The 14,075-nt window shown below is 43.6% G+C and overlaps 1 protein-coding gene across 1 annotated transcript in view; it reads right to left on the bottom strand.

Annotated features, from left to right (window-relative positions):
- The window catches only part of LOC111867813 (LIM domain only protein 3), an 85,288-nt gene extending 71,957 nt beyond the window's left edge, over positions 1-13,331 (bottom strand). Inside the window, exon 1 of the mRNA XM_023857990.2 lies at positions 13,163-13,331. The gene's annotated coding sequence lies outside the window, so the exon portion shown is untranslated. The remainder of the gene's footprint in view (positions 1-13,162) is intronic.
- Between the last annotated feature and the right edge of the window lie 744 nt (positions 13,332-14,075).

Raw genomic sequence — 14,075 nt, 5'->3', positions numbered from 1 at the left:
TAATACAGCGCCCCTGTAATGTGTGGGCAGATCTTATCAGAAGCCTACAATATGCGGATCTTATCTTGAAGGAGCTGGCCGCAACAACAGATAATGAAGGCCGTGGGACGCGAACAGAAACAAAGAAACATCGGACATCAACCGCCATTTTAAATGGAGGCTGGAAGTTAGTAATAAAATGGAGTTGGGCGGAAAGAAGTGAAGGAATAAAACTGTAATTTACAGACGACATGGAAAAGACGGGAAACAAAAGCTATTCCACAGAAATAACCGGTGATATTCAAAATTAAGAATAATATATTTTCTGCTCTGTTAATAATGTATCTTCATAAGCTAGAGTAAGATATATGAGCTATCCTCTACAGGTCTGTGTGACAATCGGCTACCTAATCCATAAAGATTAATATTGCTTGTTGCTTATCGTCTTAATTATATTCAAAACAATATTCCTCTTGATGGATCTGCTTTCATTTTCAGGCGTCAGTGGGATATGTATCCTCCTAGGGTGGGCCCGTTAGAGAGAGCTAGACTCGATCCCAGGATTCCAAAAGGTTGTGTACTTGAAACATAATGTACTTAAAACGATGGACAGTGTCCGACATAAAATAGAGTGTGTAACGATATTCACGGACAGACTCTCCATAATTTTATTTCTTTATGAAAAAAGTATAGAATGTTGTACAGGTGGGCCTGTGATGTTTCGAAGATACACATCATCATCAAATGGCGACAGGACTTAAATCATCAGTTCATAGATGGTATCCTTCTGTTTCAAGGCAGACAACCCTGAGACGCACTGCATTTCATCGAACACGTCTTAATATGTTGGAGTCGACCTTTCTCAGAACTGCTTGAAATTTTGCCACGAGATTTTCGATAGTCTTAGGAGAGACTTCATGGATGTCCTTCTTCAGGGTTTCCCACAGAAAGAAATCCTCCAGGGTTAGATCTGACTGTCAAGAGCGTCATGCAATTGACCGTCGACGTCATGTACATTTTCCTGTATATGTCGCATTCAACCACTCCCAGACCCCTTCTCCATAGTGCAATGGAGCTCAGTCATGCAGAAACCAGAAACTCTGCTTCACAGTTAGAGACACATCTTCAAGCAGCCTTCGTAAAACAGTTTCCAGAAAATGACGATAACGTTGATTTGTCACCCTGTCAGATAGCAAACAGGAGCTGAAGAAAATACCCACGATGATTCCATCCCAAAGGCTCACGCTAAAGCAGACAGGAGCTGAAGAAAATGCCCATGATGATTCCATCCCAAACACTCACGCTAGAGCGCAAATAATATCTACGCTGTGTAGTTTTAGAGATGGTTACACACGTTTCGGAGGAACGTGTTGCCTCCATCCTCACTGTACTTATAACCTGGAAGTAGAAGCAGTAGGTCCCTTTGAAATGCTGGTAACCACCTAAAAGTTTACAGATACTGACATTTCAAACGCATGTTTGTTAACGCCTTCATCCCAGAATTTCATGTTCAGCTACATGTACTTTGTTTGTATAGACATTTGCGAATCGCAACATTAGACTCATGTTTCAGTTATTTCCATTCTGCTCTTTGTTGTCTGCCATATTTGGGTGTTAGCAATGTTGCCGATACAGCGTCTACAAGTCGCGCCTAATCCCTGCTTGAAATGAAATTTCACAAGCGTGTAGTTAGTTTTATAAACTGCAGTACTGAAAATCAAAATTACACTAAATATTTCCCTGGCTATGGCAGCATATCATCAACATCATCAGCATAGGTCAACAGCTGATGTATCCCGTTTAATTTCAGTCCCACGTGGTTTCCCTGGACCTTCCTAATTGCATACTCTAAAACAAAGTTGAAAAGGAGTGGCGATAAAGCATCTCCTTGTCTTAGACCATTCTGGATACGAATTTTATCAGACAAATGTTACCTACACGGACTTTACTATAAGTTTCGTTTAAACACATTTCAATCAGATTATCTAGATTCATGGGTATCCCAAACTCTATCAGAATATTGTACAATACTTCCCTCCTAACTGAATCATAAGCTTCTTGAAGTCTACAATTAGCTGATGTACTGTCTCACTGTACTCCAAATTTTTTCTCCAATATCCGACAAATGCAAAAGATCTGATCTGATCCACAATAATTTCATATATGTATAGACTTAACCTTGAGAGAAGAATATTGGACTGTGGATACATAGACGTTTTAATTAAAGTTTTGCAAAAGGATGCTGAAATACAGAATTGCAAAAATCATAAGCCTAAATGCGAAGATTATGAAGGAAAGAAGTTACATATTGTCACGTGTATGGAGAGTGACTGTAGACAGGGAGTGAATTGAAGATTGGATTTATTGGATTCATATATGTAGCGCGTGACTATACTTTTCAGATCACTGTTACACACACACACACACACACACACACTAGTGTCCACTGTCACATCTTCACTGCTGTTGCTTGGTAGCGGCTTCAATCGGCGGACGTTCCCATTCCTCTGGGTTCCCGAACTCTCTCAGGAGTCAGCTATCAGCTTCTCACAGCAGCAGCTCACAAGGACTGAACTGCAGCAGTTCTCAAACTCACTAACTCACCAACCAACCAACTACAACATACTCAAAGTTACTTTACGACTGGCTATTTACCGCCAATCAGTTCGTCTTGGAGCCAAGTTCCTTAGATAACTGGCTCTGTTTATAACATCTCGGCACGGACCGCGTAGAAAACACAGTTGCTCTGTTCCAATATGTTGCCGCGGAAACGTGCTTCTTTGCCGAGCCGTTACTTAATGACGACTGTTATATAGTTGCTCATTTCGCGGTCATTGCCCAGCAGCGGATCTGACGCCACAATATGGCTATAAAGAAGATGAGTAGGCGTGGATCTCACAACAGTTGAGCTAGAAATCTCGGTGCGGAATTTAGGATGCTTCTTTTCAAACGCTCCTCTGATCTCGCAGGATACAAATGTGAATCTACAGCCTTATGTATGGTATAGGGGTCGGTCTTGTCTTATTTCACTGCCAGCCCGCAGGAACATGTGAGGGGCTCAGTCCGACCTGGAGAAATCATGCTTACTGCTTCCGGTCTTATCAGTTTTGTCCCTTCCGCAACGGAAAGCTGTCTTGTCGTGAATCCACCCCCGGGAAACGAGAAGAGAACCGCTCAAGGGATTTTCGTGATGTTTGATCTGAGGAAGTATTGCTACAATTTGTCGAAACATTCCCGTTTTAGTCAAACACTTGCGCGTTCTGCATAAAGAATTACACCCGCTTCTGTGCGTAAGCCAAGCGTCAGACGGTGAGGTATACTGGCATTAAAAAGATAGTCAAAGAAAAAACCGAAACACGCAGTTTCATGTCCAATACAACTGTCCTTCAAGTCTTGAGGTTTTAGCAGTAAATGAACATGCGCATAACATAACAAATATGACACAGTCTCTATGTCTTTAATTGTTTCGAAAGTTGAAAGATATTGTTTCACGCGGTAGCGTAGTTGGTTGAGGCACTATGCTACAAGCCTGAAGGTCGCGGGATCGATTCCCGGTGAGCTTACTGTTTTTTTTAATTAATCTAATCCTTCCGGCCACACTATGGCCGTGCTGTCGACTCATTCTCTGACAGAAATGAGTACCAGGAATTTTCCTGAGAGTAAAGAACGACCTGCGCGTAAGCCTGACAATCTTACCGCCATCTACGAGCCAGGTGTCTAGAAAATGTGGGAGCATCGACGTCTCACAACCCAACGGGCCTCAGCTGCCTGTTACAGGGATACCTTTGCTTTACTTAACTGTAAAATATTTCCCAGCTTCAGTATCTGTCTACAAGACTACACGGTAAAACAGCCTAGAAAGCTACATTCAGAATTACTGTGTTTTGGATTTTGTCCATCGTCAGGTATTGTAAAAATCTGGAGAAAGCAACGTCCAGTGATTGAGGATAGCTCATTCTAGGGAACCCAACAGAGTAGGTGTCTTCCCTCCCCTGAGGACGGAAACAGATCCAGTTTCCGAAACGTCGTGCTTTTCTTAGTTATTTAGAATCCGGACGATGGACAAAGTCCGAAAACCCAGTATCTCTGTATGCCACAATATGTTCTTCCAGAAAGTATATCGATATATATCGTTTCGACATTGGTTCATGATCTGTACATTCTAGGTTCCAGCTCAATAATTTGTTTTCTTGTATTTCTCTTTCAAAACGTATTGTTGCTTAAGTTTCATCTCACAACAAGTTTGAAATATGCGAAGCAACAATAATATCTGTTTCCACAGTCTGATTTATGATTTGCAATTACATTTTTTATATAACTCAGATTGTAGAATATATTTTTTACAATCCCTCAAGTTATTAACTGGTTGGATAGTTAGATGGTTAATTAATTGTATAGTTAGTTGTTTGGATAATTAGTTGGCTAGTAATTTAGTTGGTNTAATTTCTACTGTCGCCATACCCTACCGGTACTGGTACGTGCTATCAGCCCCGTTCAGCCAACGAGGTCGGCCGTCGGTACCCCATCTACCAGAGGCACTGGAAACTACTTGGGCGGGAAATTGTTGCCTAATTTTGCTCAGAGGTCTCCTAGAGACGTGCCATAAATCTACGACACGGGACCCACGCCTTAAATTCCCTCCCGGAGGCCTTGTTCCCTGAATTTTTCCGCCCTTAAAAATTCCACGACCTCCGCCGGGTTTGAACCCGCGTACCTTGAGTCATGAGGTGGGAACGTTACCCCTAGACTATGGAGGCCGCTTAATTTCTTAGTCGGATATTTAGTTAACACGCACTGCAAATTTTGTGATATTAAACAACACTCAGTGGGAACCGTACCGAATTCCCACAACCAGATACTGACATTTTAAAACGGCTTGCGGTAATGTACAGGGGTCGCTCTAGAACCCCCCCACGCGTACGCTCCTCACTTACAAGGCCATGGGATTGAAAAGCAATTTCCAGCAAGCTTTCTATGTAACTCCCACTGCCTATACCATAAGACATACATGCACACTTGTCTCCGAGGCGATTCCAAAGGAGGATCGAACTATATTGAGACGCAGGCAAAGTGAGCCACCTACATTTTGAGAAACACAGGCTACATCCACACTTTTGTATAGGAGTAAGTGCTGGATAATAAATTCAGAAGACAAATCTAGAATTTAAGTTCTTGGAATGAAGTATACCTAAGAAATGACCGGAGACATGTAAGATTTGAGGCTTTCACGGCGGTGACTATGAAGAAAGCAGTCTTCTGGGATTTGGCACCGTGTATATGTGGTGTTAACCGACGTTTCGGAGGAACGTATCGCCTCCATCTTCAGGGTATATTTTTTCTTCTAACCTGAAGGTGGAAGCGATACGTTCCTCCGAAACGTCGGTTAACACCACATATACACGGTGCCAAATCCCAGAAGACTGCTTTCTTCGACCGGAGAGATATTAGAACCAACAATAACACAGGGCCTTGCCCACAAACATTTCGATTTAATATCGACAAAGTCGAGATATAAAGAATTTACACCGAAGCTACAGAAATATGTTATATGAAGACAACACACAAAGAGAACAGTTCTAAGAAACCCATACAAGAGAAATAAATCCAAGCTGACGAAGAAACGCAGCCAAGTACATGCACAGGAGTTGAAATGAAACTCGAAGCCACGTTTCGTAAGAGCTACGTGCTAAATACGTGTACAGTACACAATACAAAGAAGTTCAGTAACATCTTCATTTTCACGAGAGTCATTAAGCAGAAAGTATGTCTGTAATGATGAAGTCATCAGACATTTATATTCTCTCACTTTATAGTTGCTTCTGTTCACGTACATAATTATATGTATTTAATTAAGTTACATCATGCCCCTACCGTTTTATTCCCGGGGAAAGAGCCCTAGGTACCCATTGGATAAGAGGCTGAGTGGGACCCAGATTCGGTCTCGACACTGTTGAAAAGAGAAAAATGTTGCCACTGACGGGAATCGAACCCGGGCCGTCCAGCCCGTCACTATATCTGAGGCAATCATACAGACCAAATTTCAGGGCTGGTCTTCCCATTATGCCATTTTCCCCTGTAACGATGAAACTCTGCTAAACCTGTTAGGGGCTGGTTTGTACATTTATTACAATTGACTTGAACAGGGCTCTCCACTTGGGGCTCATCGAACTTTCCTTCTAAAGTATCCATTCCTTTTCTTACATAATTCAACCTTGAAGAATGAGGCAGAATATTTCTTCGAAACGTCGGTATCCGCCCAAAAGACTACACGGTGTCGAAACCCAGAGGACCTCATAGTACAATCACCGTCATGAAGACCTTCAAAATTTCATTGCAGAGCCGGAGTTAGAAACAGGTTCGACCAACTTTCGCAGTGGCTGTAATATGAGACCGCTCTCACGTTCTGATGTTTTCCGAAAATCTCCACATTTCCAGTGATGGACAGTGGAAAGAACCCTACAAGAAACATTAAGGCAAATGTCGAAAGGACAGTAGCAGTTCCCGGCTGATGTGATAGACGTGAGAGACAAAACTGCAGCTTTCTCATTGCATTGAATTTCGATAAACATTCATTGGCACCTCAGTATTCATCAGCAACACTTCAGCTGTTCATATGAACGTGTATGGAGACTGAAAAATGGTTTTCCCACTGGAACATGAGAAGTAGATGTAACCAGACGAGAGAAAACACATTCCCTATTCTCATAATTTTTCAAGAGAAAAATGTTATGTGGTGATAACAAATTAATGACATTTTTAAGATCAGCACAGAAGTTGTATAGCAAGAGACTTATTTTAAACAAAACCTAGCTACTCAAACCGTGTAGGAAGAGGCGCCGAGGGAGACCTTTAAAGAAAGAACTGGACCAAAGAGGCCGCGAAAGGGTGAGCAAGGAGCTAGTTGACTGGCTGCTAATTATTATTATGATACGCGAATAAACTTCAACGAGGTTTCACATTGCGGTCTTCTGGAATATAACACCATATGGCCTGATTTAAGGTAAAGCTATCCCTGTAAAAGGCAGTGGAGAACCATAGGGTTGTGAGACGTTGAGGCTCCCACATTTTCTAAACAATCAGTTCACAGATGGTGAAGCTGTGAGCCTTACGCCCCGGCCGCCCTTTACTCCGATGAAGATTCCTGGTACTCATTTCTGTTAAAGGCTGAGTCGATCCCAGTGCCACAGTGCAGCTGGAAGGATTAGGTCAATCAAGAAATCCACTGATCTCAACGAGAATCTAAACCCGCGACCTTCCAATTTGTAGCATAGTGCCTTAATCAACTATGGTACCGGGGTAGCGCAGTTACTACAGCGACTGGTTACGGGCTGGAAGACCTATGGTTCGGAGTTCGCGTACCGGTAGGGTCAAGTCTCCACGTCGGCATCCAGCCTCCTATCCGGTGAGTACCTGGGTCTCTTTCCCCGGGGTAAAGTGGCCGAGGCATGAAGCTGACAATTAACCTTCATCTACTGCCGAGGTCAAAGCACCTGGATATATACATCCACTCCCCCCATACGTCATCATGAAGTTGTGTTTAATTCGTTAGGCACAGCGACATATTTTATAATTTGCTGCGCAAATCTTCGTTACAGAAGTCAGAGTGCGAATGTGTTCCTCCGAAACGCCGGTATCCAACTATCGCAGTACACGGCATCGTAACCCAGGAGACAACAGTACGAACCTTCGTGGCTGCTAACATCTGATATCTTATACGGTAAAGGTAAAGTTGCTCCTGTGCACTACATCATAAGGCGTATGGGGGAGTGGATGTATAGATCCAGGTTTTCTTGACCTCAGCACTACCTGGAGGTTAGTGGTCAGCTTCAAGCCCCGGCCGCTTTACCGCCGGAAAGGGCGGCAGGTACCCATTGGATAGGAGGTTGAGAACCAGAACCGGTCTGCACGACGTGAGGAAGGGAATATTCTTTGCCGTACCGGGACTTGAACTCCGATCCCTCGGTCGTTCAGCCCGTAGGCATTCGCTATACAGACTGCGCTATCCCGGCTCCCTTTGTTGTACAGTGAAGGAGGGTAATTCTTGTCATTTTTAATGTGGGCACTGACATTGTTGGAATGTGAACCAACAGCTACACTTGTCTCTCCTTAAGTTTCCAGTATGTAATCCCTTACTGTATAACATTTTATCTTTAGGCTGTTGCTACCGTCATCAGGAACTCATCGGCACAAGTCTTAGGAACCTACTGTCATATACAGGCGTAGCAGATGCAGGGTTGAGAGATAATTTAAATCATTCTGCACAAAGTAAAAAGTGCGCCTTATGCTGGGGTTATGTCCATCCATCTGTGGCCAAGTTTCAACGCCTGAATAATTAGACAAGACTGTTTAAAATTCGACATCGGAGGTTTTCACCAAACGTGTCAGGAAATCCAGTTTTTAGGCCATATTAATCCACAGCGAAACGTACTTTATATAAGAGTATTACGTTAATCCCTCGCTTAACCTGTTAGTTAATCCGGATGTCGAATAATCAGGATAAAAATATGAAAATTGAAAGCATCTGTTCTCAGTTGAGTACACACTTTAAAAGACACATTGGGTTTAGGGGCAAGAGGGACTAGAGAAAGAGGACCTTTAGACTGTGTTGAGGGCAGCTGGAGAGTGAAACCACGCAAGAAAATATGCAAGATTGGCTTGAGTTGTATGAAGGACACCCTGGATTTCAGCTTCTGAAAGAGGAAGAAATTATTGCAATAATGTTTTTTTTTGCTTTCATCAGCGCTACCAATATTATTAAATTTCCTATTTATTTGTTTTCTATTTTTTATTTTATGGCTATCTTCTTCATTTGAATTAGTAAGGGTTTACTGTATTGTGTTTCGTCGGGAGTTTGGGCCCTGAAGACGGGAGACAGAAGCCAGTCTACGAAAAGTTGTGTTTCAAATGAAAACAGGACGATGGATACGGTCCAATTGTATATTGTGACATGTAAAACCATTGCTAGGCAATTCCCAGAGCACACACCGGCCAACAATACAGGAGCAGTGTTTTCTTTGTGTCCGCGTATCGGGCCGTTGCTATGCAACGCGGTGAGGTCACACAACAGTGGGTAGCGGTCACGTGACATGTGTTTTCTGTGATGTGTCCGTGCAGAATTCCTAGCAGGAGTAGTAAGCGGCAGGAATGCAGCAGTCAGCAGTCAGCAGTAAGCTGGAGGAATACAGAAGAGAGACTTGAGGAGCACAGACGAGTACAAAAAGTCAGCCTGTGAAGACTTAACTTTAGATTTGAAGACATTATGGGTGCTGTAGTATAGTGACTTCGGGAGCATGTGATTTAGTGAGATTTCTATAGTCCCTGTTATAGATCCGTTGCCAGGAAACGGACAGTGATGACCAGTGGAAATCGAATATTAGCTTGGAGTGTGTAATCAGCCATAGTGTAATAATTATTTGTAGTTACGCCCTGTCAGTGGTCAGTAAATCTAATTACCAATCCGAATTTCGTCTAGTCACTAATGCACGCGACAACTGGTGTCAGAAGTGGTTACGATCGTAAATTCGTGACAGTATATCCTGCTTGCTTTACCCAATTCATTTTATTTTGAATGACACCGTTTACAAATTGGCCGCAAGTACAAGCACAATGAACTATGACAACGCGCGTTGGGAATTGGTGTCCTTCATTATGGAACGTCGGTAATCTAGAAATCTTCTGAGCACGGGCGCCGACAGGAATGGAAATTCAGGCATCTGTCCCCCAAACTTCACATTTTTTTAAGGAATCAAATACTGAGGGGGGAAAAAAAAATATGCCAAATATTAATTCCGAAAATAAAGATTCTGATTTACATATATGTTCTCCTATCTATATATTCTAGAGTCATCAGTAAAAAATATTCTTAAACGGCTATAAGGTAAGTTTATGTACTATACAACGGTAAAATAACCGATGTTCATAGCCGAAAAATATATTTCTAACCGATATAGTTTTTCTGCAGCAGTTGTTGAGTAAACAGCGAAAGTGTCGATCAAGAAGGAGTGAAAAATTGATAAGATGGTGGAACATGATGACTTGCTACGATGAAGCTTCATATGGGCAACACACAGAGCATATGTAAAACAGAATTCTGAGAATAAACATTACCAAACCCCGAATAAGTCTGCCGAAGAAGCATAAGGCGAAACAAATCAACAAATTGCGAAAACAAAATCGAGCAGACTGCATCTGTAACATGTGTGGGGATTGGAGCTGCTGACAGAAGACACGTGGCGGGACTGAGCCTGCTGACAGAAGTAATATGTGTGAGGACTACACCTGCTGACAGAAATCGCATGTGTGGGGACTGCACCTGCTGACGGAAGTCAAAGGTGTGGGGGTCGTACGTGCTGACGGAAGTCATGTGTGGGGACTACTCGTACACTTCCTGACATAAGTCACATGTGGGTACTGCACCTGCCGTTGAAGTTACATGTGTGGGGACTGCACCTGCTGACAGAAGTCACATGTGTAGGGACTGCACCTGCTGTTGAAGTTACATGTGTGGGGACTCTACCTGCTGACAAGTCACATGTGAGGGGACTGCACCTGCTGACAGAAGCCAAATGTGTAAGGACTGCACCTGCTGTTGAAGTTACATGTGTGGGGACTGCACCTGCTGACAGAAGTCACGTGTGAGGACTGCACCTGCTGACAGAAGTCACATTGTGAGGACTACACCTGCTGACAGAAGCCACATGTGTGGGGACTGCACCTGCTGACAGAAGTCAAATGTGTGGGGACTGTACCTGCTGACAGAAGTCACATGTGGGGACTGCACCTGCTGACAGAAGTCACATTGTGAGGACTACACCTGCTGACAGAAGCCACATGTGTGAGGACTACACCTGCTAACAGAAGCCACATGTGTGGGGACTGCATTTGCTGACGGAAGTCACATGTGTGGGGACTTCACATGTTGACAGAAGTCAGGTGTAGGTACTGCAGTTGCTGACAGAAGTCAGGTATAGGTACTGCACTTGCTGACAGAAGTCATATGCTTGGGGACTGACCTTTCTGCAAGAATTATCATACGTAGGGACTGTACCTGCTGACATAGTCGAACACAGTTCTAGAAACTTAAGAGAACTGCAGTACAGTAAGTGAGTAAGAGGAATCAATCCCCACCCTATAGAATCTCGTCAGAGAAAGCGTAATTATTTAATAAAAAAAGGATTTACCACAAGTGTTGTAAAAGGGTACCACTTTAAGCTCGTATTCGGGAGCTCACAGTCGGCTCACAGAAGTAGTGAGGCTGTTACACTTATGCCCGGCCGTCATTTACGTTAGAGGCTAGGTCGACGTCAGCGCCATAATTCGGCTGGAAGGATTAGGTCAGTTTAAAATATCCAGTGACCTCATCGGGAATTGAACCCGCGACCTTGTGCTGTTGCTTTGTTGGTCTCGAGGGCATAATGCTTTACTTATAATAATCCACTTGTTACGAAATTTAACTAATTCTGTTTCCCACCGGGGAATCGAAAAATGCTGCGAAATTTACTCCCTGCTCCTACGAATATGTAAGTCAAGGGTGTTGAAGACATGCACTGGTCCTGAGGAGGGGGGGGAGCTTTTGTATTCGAATCGGATCCTCGTTATGAAACTTTTTCAAGTGCGTGAATAAATTTAATTTCATGAGCACCGATCCTTTTGTTGAACTACTGTGTACGAGCAGTTCACAGTGGCCGCGAAGTCTAAGGCTCTGTCTTAGGGCCGCGCCATAGCTCAAGCGGTTAGTCGCTGGCTTCCCGGGTTCGATCCCGGGTGAACATCGTGAAGCTGGGGCGGGTTTTTATCCGAGTACTTCGGTTTCCCTTGCCAATCTTCATTCCACCAACTTCTCCATCATCATAATCACCCGGTGAAGGCTACAATAGGCCAATCAGTGGCCGCCGTGCCGAGTGGACCCAGTTGGACTCCACTCCCCACTAAGCGAATTAAAAGAAAGGCTCTGTCTTCGCTCACTCGAACGTTGGGATCGTGGGTTCCAATCCCACTCAAGGCATGGGTATCAATATGCGTCTATTCTTTGTTTCTGTGCAGGTAGAGGCCTTGGAACGGGTTGATTCCACGTCCGAGGAGTCCTACCGACTGTGTATAGGATTTAGGAACTGAGAAAGCGGCTATAATGAGCAGTATATCTGTATGTACAGTATATTATGATAATGACAAGGAGAACAACCACATCCAGGGAGAAGGGCGAATATTCCTTTTAGCCATATAAAAGTCTCGATGTTTTGCACAGCGATGGTTACCTATCCGTATTAGGGATTTGACAACCCTGTAAATGGAAGAAACAAATTTCTCCGAAATTTTGTCATCCATCTGCAACGCTACACGGTGTCAAACCCCCAGAAAACAACGAGTCAACAGTTTTGTCACAGTTACTATTACTGCGGGAACCAGTTTATGCGTCTCTCAACACGTGACATTAATGCTACGTCCTGCTCTCCCACACAACACAGCACATTCGAATGTGTATTGAGCCAGTTTAGTCCGCCTTATATTACCACTGAACCCAACTTCACGGTCGAGCTGTGGCACCCCTGCTTCTTAGTTGAAAGGTCTCAGTTTCAGATCCGGGCCCGAATACCGGCTAATCTAACAGAGATTTTCAGGATCCCTCCAGGCAAACGCCCTGACAGTACCTAAATATAAGCGACGTTATCTTCCTGCCAAATCCTTTCCACTTCATCATTCATCAATTATCCAACCATTCTGCACTTTTTAACCTGAGATACTGACAACCTCTTTGAAGAAAATATCACTAATCTCCTTTCCGTTTGTCTTCCAGACGCCTTTCTACAATAAATTTCATCTCCAAAATTCAGTTGATTTCTTGTTTCTCTGATTCAATATTATAAGTGCCCTGACAATAGTAATTTTGTCGTTGCCAGGGATCGAACCATACAACGTCTCAGTGAAATGTGCAGCAGAATTTCTGTTTCATATTCAAGAGCTATTGGTTTAAATCTCTACCGGATAACTAGATATTTCCTTGAATTCCCTCGAGATAGCAGCCGAAACTAAACCACAGCCACTGTTTTCCACGATCTTTCCAATTGAGTAAAAATCCTATCATTCGACAAGCTGATAGTGCTGACAGTACCGTCAAATAGAAAATAAATAAGCAAAAAATGGAGCCAATCAATACGAGAGCAGACCTCGCTCTGCTGTTACTCACGAGAATGTTGATGCTGAATGTTGGTGGCGCTCTGATGCACGCAATAGCACCTTCACTTGTCCTCTCTCACTGCAACATGGAGACACTTTTTCACGCTACGCTGTTGTTTTTATCGGACAACTGACAACCCCACAGCGCCTTTCACAGGCGAATCCCTCCAACTGAGTGGGTCCTCAGCAGAATGCTGTGAAGTGGAGGCCATCTGGCGCATGCTCAGAGCAATCCGGGGGAGGGTGACCGCGGCGCGTCGCGTCACAAACACAATTACGTCAACTAAACTATTTCTTCAGGCTTAGTTACAAACACAAAAATCCCCTCCGCTACCACAATACTTCCCCCATCCTCGTTTAAATTAGAAGGGGAGCCAATATTTGATATAGAAGGCAGTGGGAAAGGCAATTTTATGCTGACGCAATGTAGCGACACAATGTCTGAATACAGGTTGTGTGGATGGAATTAATAATGACGCAGTCTCCGGTCAGGAATTTCACTTCTGAGGTTGGCAAACCTGGTGGGGATTTCAAGTCAATATGTAGCTACTGCTTAATGAACGAGATCATGTAATGCAGGTATATCGCTAACGGAGAAGGTAAGCACGAAGACTGCCATGGCGTTCTGTAAACCAAAAACACAACTCGGGAAAAATGGCCGTAGCCCACGCAAATTACCCAACGACGCCTAAGATTTATTATGAGTAGGAGATAGAAATGGTGGGTAAAGGAGTGACTGACTCAATGGAGCTGAGCCTTCCTTGAGAAGCCGCCAGTCGCTCAGCCACTCAACAGTTTCCCAACGTTTTGCCGAACCCAAAGGTTCATTACTATGTTCACAAAAGCCTTCCACTGGTACCTATCCTGAGCCAGATTAATCCAGTCCATACCGCCCCAAACTGTCTCTGTAAGATCGATCTTAA

Source organism: Cryptotermes secundus, unplaced genomic scaffold (genome assembly GCF_002891405.2).
Source record: "Cryptotermes secundus unplaced genomic scaffold, Csec_1.0 scaffold996, whole genome shotgun sequence".
Classification (NCBI taxonomy): Eukaryota; Metazoa; Arthropoda; class Insecta; order Blattodea; family Kalotermitidae; genus Cryptotermes; species Cryptotermes secundus.
This window is presented reverse-complemented; position numbering and strand designations above follow the sequence as displayed.